Here is a 23,847-nt window from a genome sequence, read left to right as displayed (position 1 = left end):
TATAGCTTAATTAGTCCCTATTCTCTGCTGTTCCTTAAAAACATCCTTTGCAAAGCCTGGGCAGCCTGTCCGTGTCATATTTCCTGCGTTCTCAGAGGTGTTAATGAATTCATTAATCACTTAATGGCAAGGAGGGTCTTTAGGGACCGGCGTGCAATTTACTGCTCCCAGGAGGAAAACTCTCTGTCACTGCTCTAAAGTTTCAGCTCCGCTAATTTGTGCCAGCAGAGCTGCTGAGCTCCTTCCTGCAGTCCTTGGAGTCCACATGGACCTCCAGCATTGTGGGAGAGCATGGAGTGATGGGGGTGGGAATTTTCTGGGTGAGGTCTTGTGCTGAAAGATGAAGGCTTCAGAGCCTGAACAGGGCAGAGGAAATCTCTCCCTACCCTCGTACTTGTGTTCCTTTTTTGAACTCCCACTGGAACAGGCCTCCTGAAAAACCACTGCAAAATTTCCTCTGTGCACTGGGCTTGGAAATGCATCCCAAGCCTTACTGGCTTACAAGAAATACAGACTATGGCAGTGTGGCTGTGTAATGTGGCCTGGGACTGCAGGCTAGGCCGTGAAAGGAGCCTGTGAATCTTTTCTAATTGAAGAACGTCAGGGTGATGTATTTTGACTGAAACTGTCAGTTCAGATGTGAGTTTGAGTGTTTGCATTTCTGTTCCACGGGAAATGTTGATTATTTCAGTCTCTCGCCCTCGGAGCGGGAGAGCAGTGGGTGCCAAAGTTCCCCACAAAATGGCTCTTTTGGCTTCTTTCTAATCACAGGGAGAGGAGGAGGTGAACGGAGCCCTCCTCTCTGCTAATTCCCTTCTACCAGCCTGTCATCACTTTGCAATTGCACCCTTTTTAAGGACTTTTTTCTCTCTGCTTCTCTGTTCTCCCATTTAACTTCTGCTCTGGTTTCTCTTTCCATCTTTGCCCTCAGTCTGTTACTTTCCCAGGCTGAGAGCCCAGGGAAGGGCAGTGTGTCAGAAGAAGGGTAGCAGAGCAGGCAGAGCTGGGGGCTGCCCATGTGCAGGCCTTTGCTCCCCGTCCCTGCTCTCCTCCTGGGATTCGTTCCCCAGGCTGGTGTTCTTGGCTCAGCAACTCTCGTTAAGGGATGTGTGAGATGAAAGGCGGGAGAGGAGCTACATATTGGCCTGGGAGAGGAGAAAGGAGGGAGAGAAAGCAGGAATGCAAAACCACTTCATTGGAGGAAGCACAAAGGGAGGCAATTTCACTAAATGCCAGATGGTCAAACTGAAGCAGAGACGTGCAGAGCCCTCCATGTCCAACTGTTTGCTTTGGCAGGAGCCTCGAGCTTTCCAGTGAGAGTCTCCCAGGCGCCCTCTTCTCTGGCTCGGCTTTCCTCAGCCCCTTTGCTCATCCTCTGGACCCCTCGTCTTTCTCCATCCTCCTTCTACTCCCTTGGATCTCTTTCCTGGCCTCTCATCTCCTGCTGCTGTCCATGATCCCCTCCAATGCTGACGTGATTAGGAGCAAAGACTGAGCCAGAACCACCTGGGCAACCGCCCTTCTTCCTCCAGGAGGAGATGTCCCTGTCCAACAGCAGGCTTGTTGAACAGGGGGACCTGGATGCATGGCCAGGCAGGGGAAAGCTTTTGTTTGAAGGTATTCTTTAACACATGAAAAGATATCCATGTCTTGAAGAGCCACACCTATTAAGAGTCCATTTGTTATTTAGTGAGTGTCTTTTTTACAGTTATTACTGTTATTAAATCTGAATTTTCCTATGCTGAAAACACCGCCACGGTTACCTGTGGAGTTGCACTGTCAGTTCCAGGAAGGTAAACAAGGTAAAGATGGTGGGAGTTTTCGTGCTTTTCTTTCTTAGGCATTGTCCATTTAGAAGTTATTTTTCTCCCTGTTGGCTTTAATAAAATTCCAGACAACAAGTGGTCAAGATGGAGAGGTACAGAACAGCATAAGTATTTTAAAATTTTTATAAACCAGGGACCATGGAAAAGGCAGCTGAGCTTTCCATGGGCTCATACTGACATATGTTTATTACCAGCTATTCTTGCTCAGATTTGAAAATACAGGTTGTTCTCCTGGTTTAAATTGCAGAGGTCTATGGAATAAATACAGGCAGAGTGCTGATCCTGAATGACTGGATGCCATTTCTGAGGCATTTAACTCAAGTTGGCAGCACAGCTCCTAACAAGGCTCAGAGGGAGAGGGGAAACTTGGGTGGAGGCAGTGGGATGCTGGGAGCCTGAGTAGGGAAGGAGATCTGCATTTCCCTTTGTGCAAATTAAATCAGAGTTTAGGCATCCCAGAGACTGAGAGGTGGCACCTGCACTGAGTGGCAAGAAGGCCACTGCCAACACAACACTGGCAGTTCTGGGCTTGTCCTTCCCATGAAGGAACATTGATGATCCTGGGGGTCTTTCCAGTTTAATAATTCTATGAGTACAAATTTCATCCTCCCTTCCCTGGGAGCTTTATTGTTTGGTTTGGCTGGAAAGGCAGCAGGATCCTTGTAGGCAGAGGACCCATCACTCCAGGGGAACTTGGAATTGTTCAACTTGGGCATCTCCACAGGAGATGTTGCTCCAGACAGAGCAATCAGGAGGGACTCTGTTCAGCACAGGCAGAGAGATGCAGCTCCCAAGGGGCTCCCCTGTGTGTGAGCAGTGTGCTCTCTGCATTCCAAATATTTATTACCCTAAACTGCCTCCTGTGCCTTTTACAACAATTACAAACCATGTTTGCCTTGTTGTCTCCACAGTACCTAACAGGAATGCCATCATTACTCCAGTCATTAGCAGAATGGAGGTTGTTGTCTGGCTCGTGCTCTCCAACCTCCCATGCTCCATCTTCCTTCCAGGGGGCTGTTTTTGTGCTCCGCAAGGTTGAACCTGAGGGGGAGAAGAGGTAATGGAGATTACAGAGAAACTTGTTTTGAGGGAGTGCTGGTGGGGGTCAGGATCAGCAGGGGCGACTCAGGGATGCTGCTTATGGCAACATCCATGGAAATCAGAGCAAAACAGCCCCTTCCCTACCTTCCTTCTGTGCTCGGTGTCTCTTAGCTCTGTTCCTGGCAGTCCAGCCTGATGCTTGGACCTGAAGAGATGCTTTTCCTCTGGTGGTAGAGATCTGTGGATGAAGGGGGAAAGGCTGGAATTCAGCTGGCAGCTGCTGTTAATCCAGCCATGTGCAGCCCTGGTGATAGCAGGTGGCAGGGATTCTGGATCCACTGACTCTCTCCCTTTCCCTGCACAGAGATGCCCATCTTTGCATCTGGAAGCCCCAGCAGAGATTCTGGACCCGCTGGGTTCCCCTTGATAAACCAACAACAAAAAAAGAGGGATGGGTAGACTATGTTTTCCCACAAGAGCCTTTTTTTCATGTGTCTTCCCTCCTAGCCTTTGTCAACCCTAAAACGCTTGGAAGTTCATTTAGATTTCCCACATTTCAAGGGTGCAGCAAAGATTAAGCAAATAGTTTAACTATGGGATGTGGGAGGGAAGTTGTGGTCCCCAGAACAATCCTGCCCTCTGTTCACCTTTCCTAAGGAAAATGCTGAGCTTCACATTTCAAACCTCACATACATTTTTCTGGAAATGTTATCAAACTCTTTACAGAGCTGCTGACCAAATGGAGTGTTTTGTTTAAGTTCAGTAACAGGTCTCATTCAAACCTAAATGATTGTTTTCCTCATTATGGTTAAAAGGAAAAAAGAAGAAAAATCTTTCTTAATTTTTATCTTTTCCTTCAATTGTTGAAATTTTGGGGAACCAGAACTGTTAAGTGTCTATCTCACTGCGTGATTCCAGAAGAAAGGACTTAATGGCTTGGAATATAAACATAATATTCACAAAACCAGAGGAAAGTAAGAAACAAGGATGTTTTGCTTTTTTTTTTTCCCAAAAAAATATTGGTCTTTCGCACCACAGTGCAAGAATTGTCACATTCTCCTGTGGTTCATTCTCACGAGGTTTGGTTTCTCAGTGTTTAAAACCAACTTAACCTTTGCAGGACAGTCACATCCTCGGAACTTTTTAACTCCAGCTTCACATTGTCTGTCCTTGTTTTTTATAGGAAGCTGGGGAAAAATTATTTATGGGCATATTTTCCTCCTTTCTAAATGCAAATTATTAATTCAAGTGAAGATGTATAATTGTTTCCTGATATTAGGTATTTTTAGGTGTGCTCCCATCTGAATGCTACAAGCAGGCCTTTTTCCATTACCCTTTGGAAAGAAAAACAAATTTCAATGGGATTGTATTTGTTGAATACTGATGAAAGTAACTGAACAGAATTTAAAATTTACATGGGGAATAAGGTATAAAATGTGACCTCCTGAGTTAAACAATTTGTTGTATCTTAGCAGACTATCATCATCATTAAACTGTAGCTGTGATAAAATATAACTCGTAATGAAGGGGATAGAATAATGTTTTTTATAATGAAAAGTGCATTTCCTGTGTTCCACCAAACTTGGAATACTTGGAGCAGAATAACAAACATATATAATGAATGACCCAAATCTGTGTGTATCCAATTACCCCACAATGTGATACTTAAAAGTTATTAACGGTTGTCTTTGAATTTTGAGTAAAGTCAAAAAAAAAGGTGATTTCTGGGGAAGTCAGATTGTCCCTGGAGCTGATGCTGCAGAGATTTGGGTGATCCTACCAGCCCAGATTCACAAATTGTTGGCCCAGACCCTCGAGTTCTTCTGGTTTGTGACATTTAGAGGAGAAGATCTTGTTCCCTGGGAGTTGTGGTTCCCCTCCAGAAAACCTGTCCTGTGCCATTCCACCCTTCAGTGTGGAAACCAAAGTGGGTTGGGAGGCCTCACAGCTGGATTGGGGAATGCTGTTGATCCTCAGCCCTGTGTTGTTATTAACTCACAGAACCCTGAGCCCACGGATCCCACGACAACAGTGCCAGACATCAGGCATCTTCTGGTGGCTGAAACTCCAACTGAGATGGTGACAGTGATGGGAGGTGTGGAAAACAGGGAGACTGTGGATAATACCTGCAGCTTGGAATGAGGGCTGTGTGGCTCCGCAGGAAGAACGGTTGGCTGGAGTGAAGGCAGCAAACTGCAGGGCCCTGATGATGCATTTCAGCCTTCAGAAAGCTCTAATTGATCTTTGGTGCAACAAGCCCAGCTCCTGAATTGGATAAATCTATCTATAAATCTGATGATCTATCATGGGCTGTGCTGGGATGACTTTGGCTGGATTGGTGCCCACCAAAGCTGCTCCATCACTCTCCTCCTCAACTGGAGGGAAAACAGAAAGCCTTGTGGGCTGAGATAAGGTCAGGGAGATTGCTCACCGGATACCATCCTGGGCAAAGCAGACTCCACTTGGGGTAAGTAATTGAATTAACTATCAACCCCAAGTGCTTGAAAGGAGACAAGAGCATTGTTTTTTGGCAGCATTTGTGTCCTGGGGACCCTCCAGTGCTGCCCTGCATATCCTCTGGCACGGAACACATGGCCCATGGCCTGGGAACCTCTGAGCACTCTCTGAAGGAGGTTGGACTTGGTGACTTCGGTGTCCTGTGCTAATCCAGGATCCTCCTGCTCCCACTAGAGCACCAGCAGCAGCATTGCAGTGACCAGAGCGCAAGGGCCCCTCATCCACATCCAGCTCTGCTCAGAGGTAAGGAATGATGCTGAATTCAACAGGACAAGGAGGGTGGGAGAAGCAGAGGGACAAAGTCCAGGGCTGAGCAGCTGAGACTTGCTTTTGCACTTGTTTGTGCCCAGTACCTCCATGGGGGATGTTCTCCACTCTGCCTCAGCATGTCGAGAGGCCTTTAAATGAGAAACTGTGATTTACAGAGTCAACAGATTTGAGCAGGCTTCAAATATTAATTATTAATTACTCCTGGAAAGTGCCATACATGAGATTGGTGGAGTAGTTAACAGCCCTGCCTCCTCCTCCCCGCAGACATGCTCTTGCTGTCAGATTTCTCTCCCCGACCCAGACCCCAGTGCTAGAATTAGGCCAGAAACTATTTTCCAGTCGAGTGGCTTTTAATGGGCTCTCCAGACGTGTTCTCTGCATCCTGTGAGTGACTAGATATGTGGAGAGCAGAGTCAGTGGGATTGATTCATTCTCTAAGAAATATTAGGGTTTTAACTAAGTGGGGCTTGGTGTTGCTGGAGGTTGTATCTCATTCTCCAGAAACAGCCACTAATTACCCACAACACAGGGCAAGGGGCTGCTCTGGAGAAGCCCATTTGCAGGACTCCTGAGGGAAGCTGTTTTTCTGATGAAAGGCACGGTGCTCATCTTTTATGGGTCATCTCATAGGGAAAGAATCTTACCCAAGGTTCCTGGGAGTGTCTCACCCACCTCAGCTGTAGCAGAATGAATGAAGTGGTGTTTGGTGATGAAAGTGAAGGTTTGGGGGTGGTTCCACATCCCAGCTCTCTGCAGGTGTTCAGAAGTTGTGTGAATGTCTCTTAAAGCTTTTCAAGCCATTGAGGTGCTGCTTCCTTCCTGGGCTGTCCCTCCCTGTGTGACACAGCCTGTTTTGATTTCACCACGCCCTCCCTCGAGGTCACCCACACCTTCTTGGGATCTGAGGTTTTGTCTCCGTAAAGGGACTTGCCATGGGACAGGAGTGCTGTGAGGGAAGGCACCTTGGGGTGACACTGGGAGGTCTTCTGCTGAGCTGATCCAGCACAGCTCTGTTGGCTTTAAGTGTCTGGCTGAGTCTGGGGCTGGTGTTGTCTTACAGCAGTGGACAGAAAAGACACTCTAAAATCAGAAGTCAGCCAACAGAAAGCTTTGAGTCTTCTGTGGTAGCCTCGAGCCACGAGTCTCTGGGCAGATCCAGCTCCCTCTTGACTCCAACTCTTGAACTGCCTGGCTTCCTCCACCTCCTGGGATAGAAATTTGGGATAAAGCACAGCCCTCATTACGGGAACCGCTCAAGCAGCAACAAAAAGGGCAGTGGAGAGGAGGCTCGGGAGCTCCCTGTGCCAGAGGAAGGAATATTGTGATATGTTCGCGGCTGCCTTGTTTCGAAACACCTCACATGCTTTGTTCATGCGCTGGATTAAGTGGCGGAATTTAATTCCTCTGGGAAAAAAACCCAAACAAAACAGGCTCCCCACCCCCAAAGTGCCGCGATGCCGTAATTGAGCTGAGACAAAGCTGAACGTCTCCTGAGCCGGGAGCGGGGAGGGGGTTGTTTGGAATTTTGCATCCTAAGAGCTACGGCCTGTGTCTAGGCAGACAGTTTGGCAGGAAAAGTCACAGCTGGGTGATTCCAGCTCCCCCAAGCCGCGGCTTTTCGAGGGAAAACGCTGACAGATCGGCAGCTAGAGCGAGCAGGACTCTCATAATTTATTTTTAATGCCACGCTGTCTTTAACTATGCAGTTTCCTCCAGGGTGTTTGCTTTGAGCTCGCGGGATAATTACATCTGAGAAACCAGGCTAATTACAGTTAACAGCCTGAAAAAGGGAAGGCCCCCGCTTCCCAATCCCCCACCCGGGTTTTTCCACCACCGTTCCCCGAGACGGCCCCTTTTCCATGGAGGAAGTCGGTTTGTCCCGGTGTTGGGACGGTCCCTTCCCGTCCTGGCCCCGCGGAGGTGACGCCCCAGTGGTTTGTGTTGGGTGGGGACGTGTCAACCCCTGCCAGGGCTGTAATGGGGCACTGATAGCGGGGAGGTCACCGGTGGTGCCGTGGCCAGGGTGGCAGTGCCCTCTGCGGGTGGACCAGCCTGCTCTGCCGGGAGAGGTTGCTCCGGTGAGGACGGATGCTTCCCTCAGCCAAGTGGGGAAAAAATCCTGGATTTCCCAAGCTTTTCATGACTTAGGTCCAGCACTGTGGACCTCAACATGAGGAAGGACTTCACTTGAGGATGGCGGAGCATTGGAGCAGCTGCCTGGGGAGGGAGTGGAGTCTCCTTCTCTGGAGACCTCACTGCAGCTCCAGCTCCCTGGGCAGGGACAGAGGATGGGCAGGACTGAGCTCTGCTCTGGGGGGACCAGGGACAGCACCCAGGGAATGGCTGGAGCTGTGTCAGGGCAGGGGCAGGTTGGATCTCAGGAAAAGGTTCTTCCCCCAGAGGCTGGTTGGGCACTGAACAGGCTCCCCAGGGCAGTGGGCCCAGCCCCAAGGCTGCCAGAGCTCCAGGAGGGTTTGGATGATCCTCTGGGGCACAAGGGGTGACTCTTGGGGATGATCCTGTGCAGGGCTGAGGGTTGGACTGGATGGTCCTTGTGGGTCTCTCCCAGCTCAGCACACTCTGGGATTCCAAACCCACCTGGATGTGTTTCTGTGTCACCTGCTCCAGGTTGACCCTTCCTTAGCAGGGGGTTTGGACTGGATGATCTCCAGAGGTCCCTTCCAACCCGAGCCACTCTGTGATTGTGTGACTGTGCAATGAATGCAGGTAACTGGGGAACATATTTTCTCCTTCCAGTTCATCCATTCCCATTATCACCTGCAATTACTCTGTGACATGCAAGGCATGAAGTGCACATTGGCATTCCCTTGGGATGGGATTGAAGCCAGGATCCTATCGCCTGGCCTTCCCATGGAAAGATGCTTTGCCCTCCTGCATCCACACTGTTTATTCTGCATTTAATATAGGCATTTGTTTTTAGTGGGGTGGGGGGGTGTAAGTGTGGTTAGCTATGGCTTGTATAGGATAATTAATGCCTTTCTTAGCCCAAATAGTGGGAAAAAAGTCTCCCCCCAAAAAATCCAACCCAAACCTGACGAGTGTGTGGGCTTGGATTCTCGGGAGACAGGAGCAGCCTCTGCATCCAAGAAATGTCCTTGTTTCTGTCTCTATCATCTGCTCTAATAAAAGCTCCCAATGTTTCCTCCAGGCCTTCCTATCTTAATTTAGGAGTTCGAGCCAGGATGAGGAGCCCACTGGGCTGCAGGAACACGGATGGGTGGGAGGGATGGGAATTCTGACTGAGGCAGCACAGTCAGAGTTCCCAAGGCTTGATGTGCTTTCCCCAGGAGCCCAGGGGTGACAGGTTGTGGTCCAGGTCCTCGTGGTGTTTCTGCAGGGCTTGGCTCTCCTTGCTGAGGCTGAGCTGCCCCCAGTGCACCCCCAGCACAGCCCGTGCTCCGTCAGGAATCACTCTGGGAACTGAAAAGGCCTTGAGTGTTGCCTTGCTGGAACACCATGTGGTTGCTGAGCTCTGTAGAGAACAAAATCCAAGAGATCTGAAGCAAAGCAGCCCCTCCTGTGGCCCCCAGCAGCCTCAGGTGCTGCCTGGCACTGTATCCACGCATTTGCTCTCTGTGTTTTTACACGATCCGGCCCCTAATTCTTGCAGTCTTGAAAAATAATTCATTTTCCCTTCTGGGATTCCAGTTCAAGGATTAATTTAATGACTTCTTTTTCTTTCCCATTGTTTGTTTTTAATGATCAAGGTGATAGTTATAAATTGTTAACAAGTTCTGGTGGAAATGGGATCCCTGGGAACTTCTTTTACGTCGAATAAAATAACAGTGAGATTGATTTAGCAAAGCTGGTTGAGTTACTGTGTCTTCAAAGATTATCTTGGTTCTGCATGAAAGGCCAGATTTTTGAGCAGTATTTAGGCCTAACTGAAATCAGGTGCTTAAGCACCTTCAAAACAGGAGAAGCTTCTGTCTGTAGGGAGTGATAATATTGTGTGTTAAATCGTGTAGTGTATTAGAACTCACTTTTTTTTTTTTTGGCTGGGTGATTTTTTCAGGTGGATCATTGCCTCTAGCAAACCGCTGAGCTGGGACAGAAGGATTATTTTAGGAAAAAAAGCCCTTTCTTTCTCTGCTAGGAACAGCCCATTTCCCTGGAGGCCACTGGGACTGGTGAGGGCAGATGCTCTGCTGGTGGCATCTCCATGGGGCTCTTGATCTGAGGGCCGTGACTTTGCACAGAGGCAGAACTTGTGGGGTTACTGTGGCTCATTTTGCTTCACTCTCCTTCTGCTCTGTGTTTGCTGATGTACAGAGCATTTACTCCTGGCAATTATTCTGATGAGCAGGGGGTTGTGTGAAAACTGCAAACGGAGCTTTCTGGGGAAATGTCTTCAAAGGATGATCTCCTTTCGATGGAGCTTGTAATTGTTTAATGATTTTCTTTATGGATTTCCGTGTGGGCTGCAGGACAGGCAGGGCTGGTTTGTCAGCAGAGAGCACCTGCTTGTGCTTCACCCTCTCATCCCAGTGGCTGGGCAGCTGCTTTCTGAGCACTAGTGGAGATTGCTGATTTCAGTTTCCCTTGGTTGTACTGCTCTGTCTCAGACCCAAACCTCAGACTTGTCATGTTTTTTTTTCCAGTTGAATCAGCTGTCTGTCCCAACACCCCTTGGTCTGCAGGGCTGTCGAGATGCTGCTTTACAACCAAAACAGGCAGGACCACCAGGACCTCAGGTCCTGCTCTCTTCTGCTGCGGCCCATGAAACATCTTGTCCCTCTCCTAAGCTGAAAAACCATTCCTATTGCATTGCCTTTCCCCCTAATTGCTTTGACAGCCAGGAGCCTTATTCTAGTTTCTCACCTAAATTTATTCATGAGTGAGTTGTGACCTTTTGCTGATGTTGTCCTTTCACCTTAAACAGCACTTTCTCTTCCTTCATGTTAAACCTCCTGATACAAGGAGAGAGAACAATTTTACCACCTCTACACCTTCATTTTCTTTGACTAACAAGTCAGGTTTTCCCAGCAGCTGTCTCTTGCAAAAAGGCCACCTTTGCTCTGATGATCCTTGGAGCCAGTCCCGGGCTGAGCTCACTGTCCTTGACCCCAATTTTGGGTGACAAGGCTTGCACGGTGCCTCACACACAGTGTTACCAGACACCCTAGAGCAACTTTGCCCACCTGAAGCACAAGCTTAATTGTAGTTCTGCAAAATGCCTCTGTGCAAAGGACTTCTCTGTTTGAGGAATGGGATTTTAAAAGGTTTGATCCCTTTCTCAGTGAAGTCACAGTTGAATTTCCCATTGATTGCTGAGGTTGTGTGTCCTGGACTTAATAAACCTTGTTGCTGAGTGCCAGAAGTGGTGAACTCTTCTTGACATGATAAATCCCATGCCAAAGGTGTTGATGTGTCTGACAGGGAGCTGAGGGCAGCAGGAGCTCAGAGGAGGTAATGGAAGTGCAGTGCCAGGCATGGATCCCCTTCTCCTACTCCCTTTGCTTCTCTCAAGGATTAAAGAACATATAAATAATGTAATCTCTCTTTTTTTTTTTTTCTTTTTAAAAAAGGAGAAAGAACAAGGTGAAATTGTCAAATTGTCCCCTTGGCTCCCTGGGGCAGAGCTTGTGTAATGCTGGGAAGGACTCCAGAGGCCAGTTCTTGGCAGGAATTCGGACACAACTGGCTCTTTGCTTTGCATCTGAGGTGTCTGAGTCCTTTTTCAGAGGTGGGAACACAGGGAAGAGGATCCTGAGCAGCCTGATCAGTGGAAGATGTCCCTGCTTATGGCAGAGGGGTTGGACTACATGACCTTTGAAGGTCCCTTCCAACTCAAGCCATTCTAGGATTCTGTGCTCCTTCTCTCCAGCCACGACCCACAGAGTTGGGAACTGCGGTCGAGCCCCAAGGCTGACTGGAGATCAACCAGAGATCCTGTCTGATGGAAACAGAATCCTTCTGCTTCCTGATCTAAGCCCCATAACACAAAGCAGATGTAAAGGTCTAGCAGAGACCAGGAAACCTTTTGTGTGTGAGGTGGAGGTGAAGGGCAGCGCTGCCAGAGCGAGGAGCCCGTGGCAGGAAAATGGGATCCTCTGGGCAGGGCAGACCTGGCTCTGCAGGGCAGGGGCACTATCCTGCTGTAGAGTGTAAGCTGACTTTCTGGAGCGATCCCGAGGTCACTAATGCCTGCAGCACGGCCTGCAGGGTCGGTGGGACGCTGTGCCTGATCCTGCCTTGCCTCCCTGCTCCCTGGAGGTCCCTTCTGCCGTCAGCCGCCTCCCGCGTGGCGGCCCTGGCAGCTGCTGAACAAAGTGAGGGAAAAGCAGGCTCAAGCTGTGCAATTTGCAGTTGATCTGTGTACCTGCTAGTTCCTAACAGATGTTTCCCTTCGTGTGACCATTTGTGAGCTGCTTCCCTGTCACAGGCTGGAGTAGCTGTAAAGCTGAGGAGTGAGTGATATCTCCCACCTGCAGGAGCAGCGTTCCCGCCGCAAAACCTGCTTTGCAATTCCAGGAATCTCCCGTTACACGGAGTTTTATACCCAGTGCAAACCATGGCAAAATGAGGCTGTTCAGTATTTTTGACATAGGCTGTAGAAAAAAATAAACTAGAAGATAAGAGCTGCAGGAACTGGATGGGAGCCACGTGACTCCTCTCCGAGGGGCAGCCAGGAGCGGGTGCTGCGAAGGGAAATGCAGCAGAAGGCGAAGCTGCCTCATGTTATATCTGCTCATCATCCCCAATAGCTGGAGGTTGCCTGCAATATTAATATCACTTTCAGCAGAGAAGTTGGTATTTAGCTGTTGTAACTCCAGCTATTCTTGTTCCCCATATACGTGCCGGCTTCCTCTCTGAAATGTCACAAATTCTTGGCCACCACAGCTTCCCGTGGAAGTTGGCTCCAGGCTTTAATTATTCATTGTGCAAACCCCGTGTTTCCTCCTGCAGGGCTGTGCCAGGGTGGTGTCAGCAGCCCCAAAACGCTAGGTCAGTTATTATAGGGTTGATTCTGAGCAGCAAAACATCACCACGGCTTAACTAGCACAGGCTTGGGTTGTGCTTGGCTTTTCCAAGAGGTCTCTAATGCATTGAAGGACTGCAATTCCTCATCTCCTGGGCAGGTTGACAGGTGTACGGGAATGTTATACCATCCTTTGAGTTACCCTTGAGGAGAAGGGGGGTCTGTCTGAGAAAGGCTGTGGATTTTTCTCGGCTCCTCGTGAGCTCAACCAGTGAATCCTCAGTGGTCTTTGGAAGAAATGTGCAGCAAAAAGTGAAACAAGCCAGGAGGAGTCTTCTGCTGAAGAGAGGAATTTTGCAGAGTGCTGTTTCCTGGGATATGGCACTCTCCAAAACAACTCAAGCCTTTAGGAGCCTTGAGTATTTTGGGAGGGAGGGATGGGTGCAGCTCTGTGGGGGGAGGAGGATGCTCTGCATGGGAAAGCAATGCTTGCCCTGCTGCACCATGTGACCACATTCCCAGAAATGCCTTGTTCATCCCCTCTGGAGACAGACAGTACTAAACCACAGGGATGACTCTTGGAAATTTGTTGCTATGTGCATTGTGCACCAAGTTCCCGGGTGGGTTTACCTGCAGAGATGTGTGGGAGCCAGCCTGGATTCCCTGCGGGCAGTGCTGGAACATGCGGCTGTCTGTCGGGAACGGCTGCTTCCCATCTGCTGTGGAGCTGGGACCAGGACAGGCTTCAGGGAGGGACCTCCAGGCATAGCATCCTCCAGGATGGCTCCATCCAACACAGCAGGATCAGGCCTCTTGCAGCAGCTAAACTGAGAGCAGAGTGGCCTCACCTGCAGTATTGGGGCAGTTTTGGGTGACATGATATCAGAAAGATCTGAAGCCATTAGAGAGTGTCCAAAGGAGGGAATGAAGATGGAGAAGGACCTTGATTTGACGCTGTGTGAGGACACTGAGGGCACTTGGTGTGTTGAGCTGGACAGGAGGAGACTGAGGGGAGACCTCACTGCAGTTCCAGCTGCCTGGGCAGGGCCAGAGGAGGGGCAGGACTGAGCTCTGCTCTGGGGGGGACCAGGGACAGCACCCAGGGAATGGCTGGAGCTGTGTCAGGGCAGGGGCAGGTTGGATCTCAGGTTCTTCCCCCAGCGGGTGATTGGGCACTGAACAGGCTCCCCAGGGCAGTGGGCACAGCCCCAAGGCTGCCAGAGCTCCAGGAGGGTTTGGATGATCCTCTGGGGCACAGGGTGTGACTCTTGGGGCTGGGTCTGTGCAGGGCTGAGGGTTGGACTGGATGGTCCTGGTGGGTCCCTTTCAACTCAGATATTCTGTGAGTCCCTGAATATAAATTTCTTTGCTGTGTACAACGGAGGAGGAACCTCTGTCACAGGATCAGGGTTTGTTGTGCTGCCCGTGGGTCTCCTGCCCCACAGCGTGACCTTGGTTTGATGGCTCAAAATGAATATGAGGGGTCAGGTGCATCCCTGTACCCCCCAGCTCAGTGTCTCCTCTTCCCCTCACAGTGTGAACTGATCTGCTCTGACAGGAAACTCCAGGAGATTTAAGATGACAGCTGCCTTTTAGGGAGAATGCAGTGAAAGATGTGGGTTTGGGGTGAAATTTGGCCTAGGGTGAGGAGCAACACTGACTGGGGCGTGTGTGGGGTACAGGGAATCTTGCTTGAGACATCTAGAGATAAGAAACTTCTGAGGCAGGACACAAAAACAGAGGGTATGGAAAGGCAAGGAGCATCCCATGTCATAGATTGAAGGCAAACAGGCATTTTTCCATGAGTAACTTCAAAAACCTGGGACAAAATAGGAGCCAAAAAATTCCCTCTGAGACATAGCTCTAAACAAGGGGATTTTCCCAGCCAGCCCAGATCTCCCAGCCCTCTTCCTGGAAGGGGCCCAAAGTAACAAGCACTATTTAACTTGGAAATCTGGGGAAAGGGGAGACTTGGCCCTGCCAGTGTGACCCCCTTTGCTCTGTGTGCAGGGGGAAATTTTTCTTCCCTTCCCTTGCCTGTTGTCAGATTCATGCCCAGCTAACCGACAAATCCATCTCTTCAGAGATCAATTACAGTGTCTGGCTGCGAAGCCTGAAAATCCAATTAACTCCCAAATATTTTTTTTTCCGTTTTAAAACCAAAAAAGACTGAGGGGAGAGAAAGAGGGAGACAAAGAGGGAGAAGCATATTGAAGCGGGGGCATAAATCACCTGGAAAACTTTGCAAACATTAAAATAAACAAGGACGAATTTCAACTTCATTTGTCTCTTTTTGAGATTCTGTCACTGATTTATTTTAGTGCTCTGTCTGAGCTTCATTTTTGCCTTTGCTCATGTTCTCTGTCTCTGGAGCAGAGCCCCAGGGTCGGATGCTGCTGTGCTGATGCCTAAGGAGAACATCATCCCTTCTGAAGGGCTCTGCTCCCCTCACCTGGGGCTTTCAGGGGTGAAACTCTCTCCATTCTGCATTCAGGGGCTGAGCAGCTCTGCCTGGGTGTTTGGGAGAGGAGTGTGACCCATCAGACTTCCCAGGAGGAAATAACTCTGCTCCTCAGTCACAGACTTGGACTTTTTGCGGCCGAACAGAACCCCTCCATCTCAACCTCATGTCCTTGATCTTTTACAGGACTAACTCCCTTAGGCCAGCTCTGCCACATCCTCAGGCTTCCAGGAGGCTTCAAGGAGACTCTTCTTCCCAAGGCAGTGGAACGGTGTCCATGTGGAAACTCGCTGTGCCCATGGAAGTGCTGAAGGTGAGCAGGGCCTGGGTGTGTCTCAGCCTGATGGTCTGGGAAAGGGAAAGGACTAAAGACTGACTTATTTGTGACGTTTCTTGTCTTGGGAATTAGCCAATAGAGGGTGTGGCAAGTCCCCAGTGATAGAGCTGCCTACCAAAACAAGGGGTGTGAATGGCAGTGGAGAGACAAGCAGCACTTTTGCCTGATCAAGAGGATTTTCTCTCTCAAATTCCTCCTGCTTGGCTGGAGCCGTTTTTGGGTAGGAATGCAGGTGGTACCAGTGACAGGCACTGAGCATCTGTACAGTAGCTGCAGGTGTGATATAGTTTCCTTCGGGGTCTGGAGTGGCAGCAAGGTCGGGAAAACCCTGGGACATCCCAAACAGGGAGGGGTCAGCCCTGGTTTGGGGCAGGAGAACCTCTGTCTCACTCAGGCAACAGGGCTTTGAACCTGAAGCATCTGAGGGTGGTCCTGGGCAGGGCTGAGTCGGACTCATGGTCCTTGTGGGTCCCTTCCAACCCAGCATATTCCATGAGCTGGACTGCTGCCTTTAGTCCTTGTCCCCCTCCTTCAAGAAGCTTTAGTTTTCATTCCAAAGGAGAATGAATAATCCTCGGGGGCTGGTGTCAGGAGGAATCGTCCCCCTTCCTTCAGCTCTATCAGAAACTCTTCAAGAGGCCGTTAACAAATAACCTTCCCTCGGGAGAAATTAGCTCCCGGTCCCAATTCAATAGCTGCTCATTTGGAGATGTCCTTGTTCCCTTGTGCGAGTGGCTGATCTTCCTTTGAATCCTGCTGTTCCCGAACCCCGTGATTGCTCCCAGCAATCACGAGCTGCACATTAGCAGCTCATGCACTGATTGCTGAGCAATCCCAACACCACCTTTTGTGAAAAGTTTGGGCGAGTTCAGAGCTCTGCTCTCAGGAAGCTGCACAGATCTCACTCCTCGCATATCCTGGCGAGTGAGGCTTCAGATGAGGGCTGGTTTGCCGGGGCTGCTGTGCAGGGGAGATCTGTGCTTGGAGTCTGGCTTTAGAAACAAAATCTTGTAGGCATTGTCAAGGAAACTTGGTGAGAGCACAGAGTTGTCCAACAGCCTCCAGGCAGCCTGGAGCAAAAGCTCTGAGATGTGCAAATAGGAATCCAAATGGATTATTTCTTTCCCTCCAACCCGGTGTTGCAGAATAGGAGAATGGCATTAGGATAGCTCAAAAAACCCCTGAAAACCTCCTGCTGTGTCATCTTGCCCAGACCTTCCAGTGAGAGCTTGTGAGTGAATTCACAGAACTACAGGATGGTTTGGGTTGGGAGAGACCTTAAAGATAGTTTTGTTCCACCCCCTCTATGGGCAGGGACACCTTCCTGTACCCCAGGTTGCTCCAACCTGGCCTTGGACATTTCCAGGGATCCAGGGGCAGCCACAGCTTCTCAGGGCAACCTGGGCCAGGGCCTCCACACCCTCCCAGAGAAGGATTTCTTCACAATATCCAATTTAAACCTAATTCATCCAGAGATTGGCCTGTCAGACCGGCCTGTGCTACAAACTCTCCACTCACCTTCATTTCTAGAGCTGCCACTGAACACAGGGATGGATACCCAGAGAAATCCATGTCCAGCAGGACAGAGCAGGCTATGGACAGTTGTTTTGCCAAAGACATTTCCCCGAGAAACCTTTGTTTTAGATTAAACCCATTACTCAATTTATCAATCCCTAGTCACACTTCAAATTCCTATATCCCAATCCATGGGATAGATTAGATAAGCTTAACTCGAAATGTGAAAGCAGGCTGGAAATCATTGCTGTGCAAATTGTATAGAGGGTGGGCTCTTTCTTTCTGTTCCATGGCTGAACTAGAATTCAAATGAATGAATAAGGTCCATTCTGGTAGTTCTCAGTGAGGAGTATTTTTCTTTGGAAAAAGAAAAAAAAAAATAACCAACCCCCTCCCACCATTTTATTCAAGCCCAAGTGAAGCTTTTCAATTTTGGGGGAATTCAGTTAATTTTCCTACTCCTCAAAATGGGTCAACTTTGAAATAGAAAATGTCACATTGAAACAGAAAGCTGAATAGAAACGTTTAGAAAATGTGAGATTGTATACACATATATTTGGAGGTTGAACGAGATTGTGGATGGAAGGAAAGCATCCAGGCTATTTATAATGCAATTAGGCTGAGACTGAGGACTAGTTTTTGCTCTCAGTAAACTGCATCTCTATTTCATTTAGAACAATCTCCTTCCTCATTCAAAGCCCCTTCTCTCAGCTATGGCTGGGAATATATGGCTATAGCTGGGAATACAGAGCTTTATAGAGCTGGAATGACTGTGGCTGTCCTGTGTCAGATAACTGCAGTGTTTTCCTTTTCCAAGGCTTTCCAGGCGTGCTCACATAGTGATGTTGATATTTGGGAGCCAAGATATGGTGGTGTGATGTGCCAACATGAAACTGTTCTCAAGGAAATTTGTTCCAGCAACTTTCCCCTGCAGGTTTTTCTCAAGGTTTTTCCTCTTCTCTCCTATTCTCCTGCAAATGTCCTACACCATGTTTTCCATTCATTATTAAAAAAAAATCTTACAAAATCCTCTCCTTTCTGGCTTTTTTGGTACCTTTCAGTGTTCCTTCACCCTGTCTCCTTGCAGTTCTGGATGTGTAAGTACTAAGTTGGTTGCTATTCTCACTGTGAGGGTTGGTTTCCAAACTGTTTATTGAGTAATAAAAAGAGACAATTGCAAGTCATTGCCCAGGGATAATGTGCTAATAATTTTATGACTGGACAAAGGGTTGGAACAGCCCCCAAATGGTGGTGAGAAGGAAACCTGGGATCTCTTGCCAGCAGAGAAGAGGGACCCTCACTGCTGATAATCAAAGCTGGTGCAACAACTGTGAGTTATTAAAATTGCTTTGGGGGTGGGGGGCTGGATGATCATTATTGCTTTCAGAGCAGAAGTGGTTGAAAGCTTTTTGGAAGGTGTTTAGAAGTCAGTGCTACTCAGGGGGAATGTGATGGACCACCGTGACTGCTCATGTTCAAGTCCACCAGGCCAACAGCTGAAGGCCTGGGGGTTCCTGGGAAAACAAAGATTAAAGGGTGCTAATGCCTTCCAGCAAACATGAGTCATCCGAGAGATAACAGAAGGATTAAGTTTCTCCAGGCACTTGAGTCCACAAGCAATGCCCCAGCCTTGGTGCTGCAGAGCAGAGGCAGAACCTGCTGCTGCAGGGGGACTGTTGGACTGCACCCACCCGGGTGAGACCTGTCCCATCCCTCTTCCCCCACACCCTGGGGGTTTCATTATTTTTAAGCTGTACCTGTAGCTGGTTTAGCATGTGAATTATTGAGGCTCCTGATGAACCCCTGGGCTCTGTGTTGCTGTGGGGACAGCAGGAGCTGGGGCGGGGGGGGAACAATTTAAAATTTCCAATGTGCCCCTGACCACCCAACATGGGCATTAAAATGCTGCCAGAGAATCAGGAGTGAACAGGAGTGCTCAGCTCACCTGTCTGAAACCATTCTGGGGTGCTGCATCCCACTGGCCCTCTCCAGGAGGAATTCCTACTCATTCTTGGAAGCAGAACATCATATTGGCACTATCTGGATATGGAGTTCAGTGGAGGATTGACTGAGGAGGGCCCTGGAGAGGCGCCACTCTCTGCCCATTCCCAGGAGCAGGAATGAGCTGTCCTTCCAAAGCAGCAGCAGATTCAGCCCTTGGAGTGGGCAGGAAGCCATGGAACTGGGAGTAGCTGTCTGCAGCTGCCAAGCCCTCCCATTTGTATGTTAGTGGTGCAGATAGAATCTCATAAACCGACCTCCATCCTGCTTTACTGTGGGTTTAATGAGTGGAGGAAGAACTCGGCTGTTTATTAAAACATTAGACAGTAAAGTTTAACAATAGACAATAAAGGGTTTTGTTTTTCCATCCTTCTGATTGTCAAAGCTACACCGCTTTGGGCTGGAGAGGGACCTGCTCCCAGTCTCCGAATGCAGAGTGACAGGAGGGGGTTGGGACAGAGGCACGGGAGTTGCAGAGGAAGAAATGGAGGCTGAAGCAGAGCCTGGAGTGATGGGACTGGGCAATCCCCAGAGCACCCCACAGGGCCCAGGTGCTGGGAGTGGTTCTGCTGTCCCCTTTTCAGGAACAAGGAAAGGTGAGAGAGGAAACCACAGCTGCCTGACATAGCAGCAGGACCTCAAGTGACCAGGAGACCTTGATCTAAGAGGACTGAGGGAGCAAAAGGGAGGCAGAAAGTCGTGGGTGGCTTGGAGGAGGAGGAGGTAGGGCTGGATGGACCTTTCTTCCAACCAGGGCTGATGCTTTAGAGACACCCCAGCCTTGGGGCTCTGCGTTTGTCAGTTTGCACCCAAAAAGTAGATCAATTTGGAGGCATCAGGGCCCAACTGACCAGACCCCCGTTGCCATTGTGAGACAGCAGAGCCCCCGGTATTCCGTGTGCTTGTCCTGACCATTCCCTGCCAGCCACTCTGGCTCAGGGCCCTTCAAGCCAGGTAGCAGGAAAGTGCCATTGTACATCATTCTGTCACCTGGGGACAAACTGCAGTCCTATAAGGCTTAAATGGAGTCAACCTGCCTCCTCAGCCTGGAAAATCTCCGTGCATCTCAAGGATTAAATCCTGACCCCAGTGAAAACAAGTGAGCGTTTTCCGGCTGACTCCGGTGGGCTGAAATTTAATTCCCAGTTTTAAAGGCTCTTTAAAATCAGCTGTGATATATAACCAGGCTTCTCAGCCTCTAAATACCTCAACAAGATTGGCAGCGCTCCAGCAGGGCCATGGGCAGGATTACCAGCAAATCCAGAGGTCAGGAGAGAAACTGGGGAGCCCAGTTGGGGAAGAGCGGAGCCACAGAGCTGGAATTGCCTCCGGCTGTGGTTGCGGTGTGGGGGAAAAGCAGGGAAGCAGGTGAAGTCCTTTGCTTTTTTAACCATGGAAGTGCTGTGGATACATTTCTATTTGTGCTTGCCCGTTTTGGAGTGTGTTTGTGCAGATGTATTTAAATACACACTTCCCTCCCCGCAGGTGCACACACCAGGATCCATGTATTTCCTCAGCCTGCAGTGCTCCATAAACTGCAAAAAACCCGACAAAATATTAAAATTAAGTCCCTTATCACTGCCAAGTCATCAGAAACTAATATTAGAGCTACTGGACAATTTTTTCCCTGAACTATCCCCACTTCAAGATCCTGATGTAATGATTCTTTCCGTAGCTCTTTTCATTCCATTATTTATAAGAAACAATGTTCAGTCCTCCCTTGACAGTATTTGCAGGGCTGCGGAAAGCAGTGCAGCAGAAAGGTGGGAGAACAATTTTGGTGATGTTTCCATAGCTACCTAGCTGCTAAATGTGGTTTATTCCATTTTAAAGTCACCCAACACACACACACACACACACACACACACACAGAGAGAGAAGGCACGCACACACACACACACACGAACCCTCTCGCACTCAGAAATCCCCAAATGCAGGGCACTAATCCCTGCTCTGCCTATTCCAGACTAATCTGCCATTAGTATATTTAAAGGGCTACTTGCTGCATAAATAAATGACTGTATAGAGCAGGAGGATAAACATATTGTTTCGCTCTTGCTCCTCTCTCCGACATGTGTGTTCCAGTCAGTCCCTGGAATATTTTTACAGATATTTTTACCCAGCCGTTGAGCGCCGGGAAAGTCGGAGGTAGGAGGGTGTCCTCTCGTGGTCTGTGGCATCTCTGCAGCCTCAGAGCAGCCCGTGGAAAAAAAGGAGAGAAGGGGGTGTCTTGGAACAGCGCGGGGGATTTTAGGGGAAAACCTCTTTGGATGGAGCTTCCTGATCTGGGACCACGTGCAAAACCATCCCGGCATCCTCCTGACCCAGGCAAAGGGGCAATACAACCCTGTGCTTGCTGGGCAGCAGCTGCAGGCCACTCAGCACACTCAGTTTTCCAAGCCTATCCCTGGAAGGAGGTAGAAAATGAGGTGTGGGGAAGGGGATAGCTGGTACTAGCCTTCCAGAGCCGAAGAAGTTTGCCCTGGGAAAGCGTGGATGTGTGGAGAGAGAGGTGCTGTGTTAGAGAGCATCCCAGTGTCTGTGATCCCAGTGCACAGCTGGAGTGGAGGGAAGGGGTTGCAGAACACCTTCAGAAATGCCTAATGTGTCATCCTGAAATCCCACAGGGCAACTTCCTAGCACGAGGGATTCTGTGATCCCACTGATGGAGCAACACAAGGAATGCTGTGATCCTGCTCCTGGAGCAGCCTGAGGGGTGCTGTGAGCACCTGGATCTTCATCCCCCCACCCCCCCACCCCCCCCCACCTGCTCTACAGCCACTGGGATCCACTGTCTGCAGGGGCTGGGAGGAGAATGAGGAGCCTGAAGGCTCCTGTCATGTCCCTCACCATTAGCACTGAGGGTGTGCCATGTGTGCTCTGCCAGCTCAGCCTTTGGGGCAGGCTGGGTCCTTCCCTGGCTTTGCAGATTCTTCCCAGCCTTTCCTTCCAACCTGCAGCTTGGGCATCTGCTCCCTCTGGAGTGACTTTCCAGCCAGCTTGGTGCTGCCTGTGTGGGGCTTAACCCTCTCCCACCCGCGCATCATTTTCCATGGCCCCTGGAATCAGTCCCTTCCAGGTCTCAGTTTCCCAGTGCTGCACTGCTGGGACTCCTGGGTGTCTCTGCAAAATAGGGAAAAGCTGGAAGCAGGACAAGAAATAGATACAGGCAGGGACAACAGAGAGTCCATCAGAGAAGAAAAGAAGACATAACCAGCATGAATTTCCCACCTGAAGGTTTATCTGAATATAAATAAAATTTATATGAGGGTGATATTCTTTATTCAGAGGGTGGGGAAGAGGTTGCCCAGAGAAGCTGTGGCTGCCCCTGGATCCCTGGAAGTGTCCAAGGCCAGGTTGGATGGGGCTTGGAGCAACCTGGGCTAGTGGAAGGTGTTCCTGCCCATGGCAGGGGGTGGAACAAGTCTCTTCTGACCCAAGCCTGGTATTCTGTGGAAAGGGTTTCCTAAGGAGCTTTTTGCAATGACAGGGATAGGGAACTCGAAGTGGAGAATTTTTGTCACTTGTTTTTTTTTTTTTCTTCTGTCAGGAAAAAAAAAGAAAAGGGGGAGTGAAAAACACTGCTGCAAATTGGGTTTTATTAGTGTTTGTAACCAGGTGCAAAGCAAATAAATCATCATTGGAAAGCAAAAGCATCTCTGACCATCCCTCAGCTTCCTGATTGTTTTGCAAACAGGAATGCACATCCTGTTGTTTTGCAGGTTGCCTCTGCTCCACAAGGTTTCTTAGGGTTTGCTAAGGTGCCAGGCATGGTTAGTCACCACTCCATCCTGCTGGAATGCCTGTGCTGCACAAGGTGAGGTAGCAGATCCCTTTGGGGCATGGCTGGGACTCAGCCCAGCCTAGCATAGCTCTGCCAGCACAGGAGCAGTGAGGCTGTGTCTGCATAGAGCTCACAGCTGGGATAACCTGGCTGCAATTGTCCCCTGGTTTAATTGTCCCAGCTTTATTCCTTCCTGGGCACAGACCTGGCTCTTCCTGGCTTTTTGGGGAAGATACTCCCTCCTTTCTTTTGAGCCCTTTCTGTAGAGCTCAGCACATTCTGCTGTGGATCCACAGATACTCACAGGATATTTTGAGTTGGAAGGTTCATCAAGGATCATCAAGTCCAACTCTTAAGTGAATATGGGGACTGAACCCACGACTTTGGCTTTATGAGCACCGTGATCCAACCTTGTGAACCAACCCCATTCCTTTTCCTTCCCAAGCTTGCTCCAGCTCTCAGCAGCTGCAGGGTTGCCTGTCATTCCTCCCATTGTCCTCCAAGCACTGACAGCCTTTCCCATAGCCCATTTCCCACCTGTGATTGCCGTATTTTTCACACCTTTCTGTGCCAGGAGAGCACAGAGGCACAGAGTGTGTTGGGGCCAGGCTGGGGCGTGTGGGCAGGAGCTGCTCACATCTCATCCTCAGCCCAAGGCTTGGTTGTGCAACACAGGGGTCTGGGTTAGGATTGAGGTTATTAAATATCTTCAATAATGACACGGTGAATGGGATCAGGGGCATCCTCAATGAATTTGCAGGTGACCCCAACCTGAGGCTGCAGTGACACACCTGGAGGACGAGGCCACCCAGAGGGAGCTGGACAGGCTCCAGAATTCCCATGGGAATCTCCTGAGGTTCAACAAGGCCAAGGGCTGGTGCTGCACCTGGGTCAGGGCATCCCTGGGATCAGTCCAGGCTGGGGATGAGCAGATGGAGCAGCCCTGGGAGAAGGCCCTGTGGGTGCTGGTGGGGCAGAGGCTGGACACGGCCCAGCCCAGAACCCCCCGTGCCCTGGGCTGATCCCCCAGCGTGGGCAGCAGGGCAGGGGGGGATTGTGCCCCTCTGCCCCCTCAGGGGAGACCCCCCTGCAGAGCTGCCTCCAGCCCTGGGGAACGGCACAGCAAGGACATGGAGCTGCTGGAGAGAGTGC

General features: G+C 49.7%; 1 long non-coding RNA gene across 1 annotated transcript in view; it reads left to right on the top strand.

Moving 5' to 3' along the window:
• The window catches only part of LOC114054803, a 10,784-nt gene extending 5,201 nt beyond the window's left edge, over positions 1-5,583 (top strand). Inside the window, exon 3 of the long non-coding RNA XR_003570588.1 lies at positions 5,402-5,583. This is a non-coding gene — a long non-coding RNA (uncharacterized LOC114054803). The remainder of the gene's footprint in view (positions 1-5,401) is intronic.
• The last annotated feature ends 18,264 nt before the right edge of the window (positions 5,584-23,847 follow it).

The sequence above is a fragment of the Empidonax traillii genome, unplaced genomic scaffold (assembly GCF_003031625.1).
Source record: "Empidonax traillii isolate 1590-97213 ecotype Southwest subspecies unplaced genomic scaffold, ASM303162v1 scaffold40:size2234952, whole genome shotgun sequence".
Taxonomy (NCBI): Eukaryota; Metazoa; Chordata; class Aves; order Passeriformes; family Tyrannidae; genus Empidonax; species Empidonax traillii.
The sequence above is the reverse complement of the archived record's forward strand: the minus strand, read 5'-3'. Positions and strand labels throughout refer to the sequence as shown.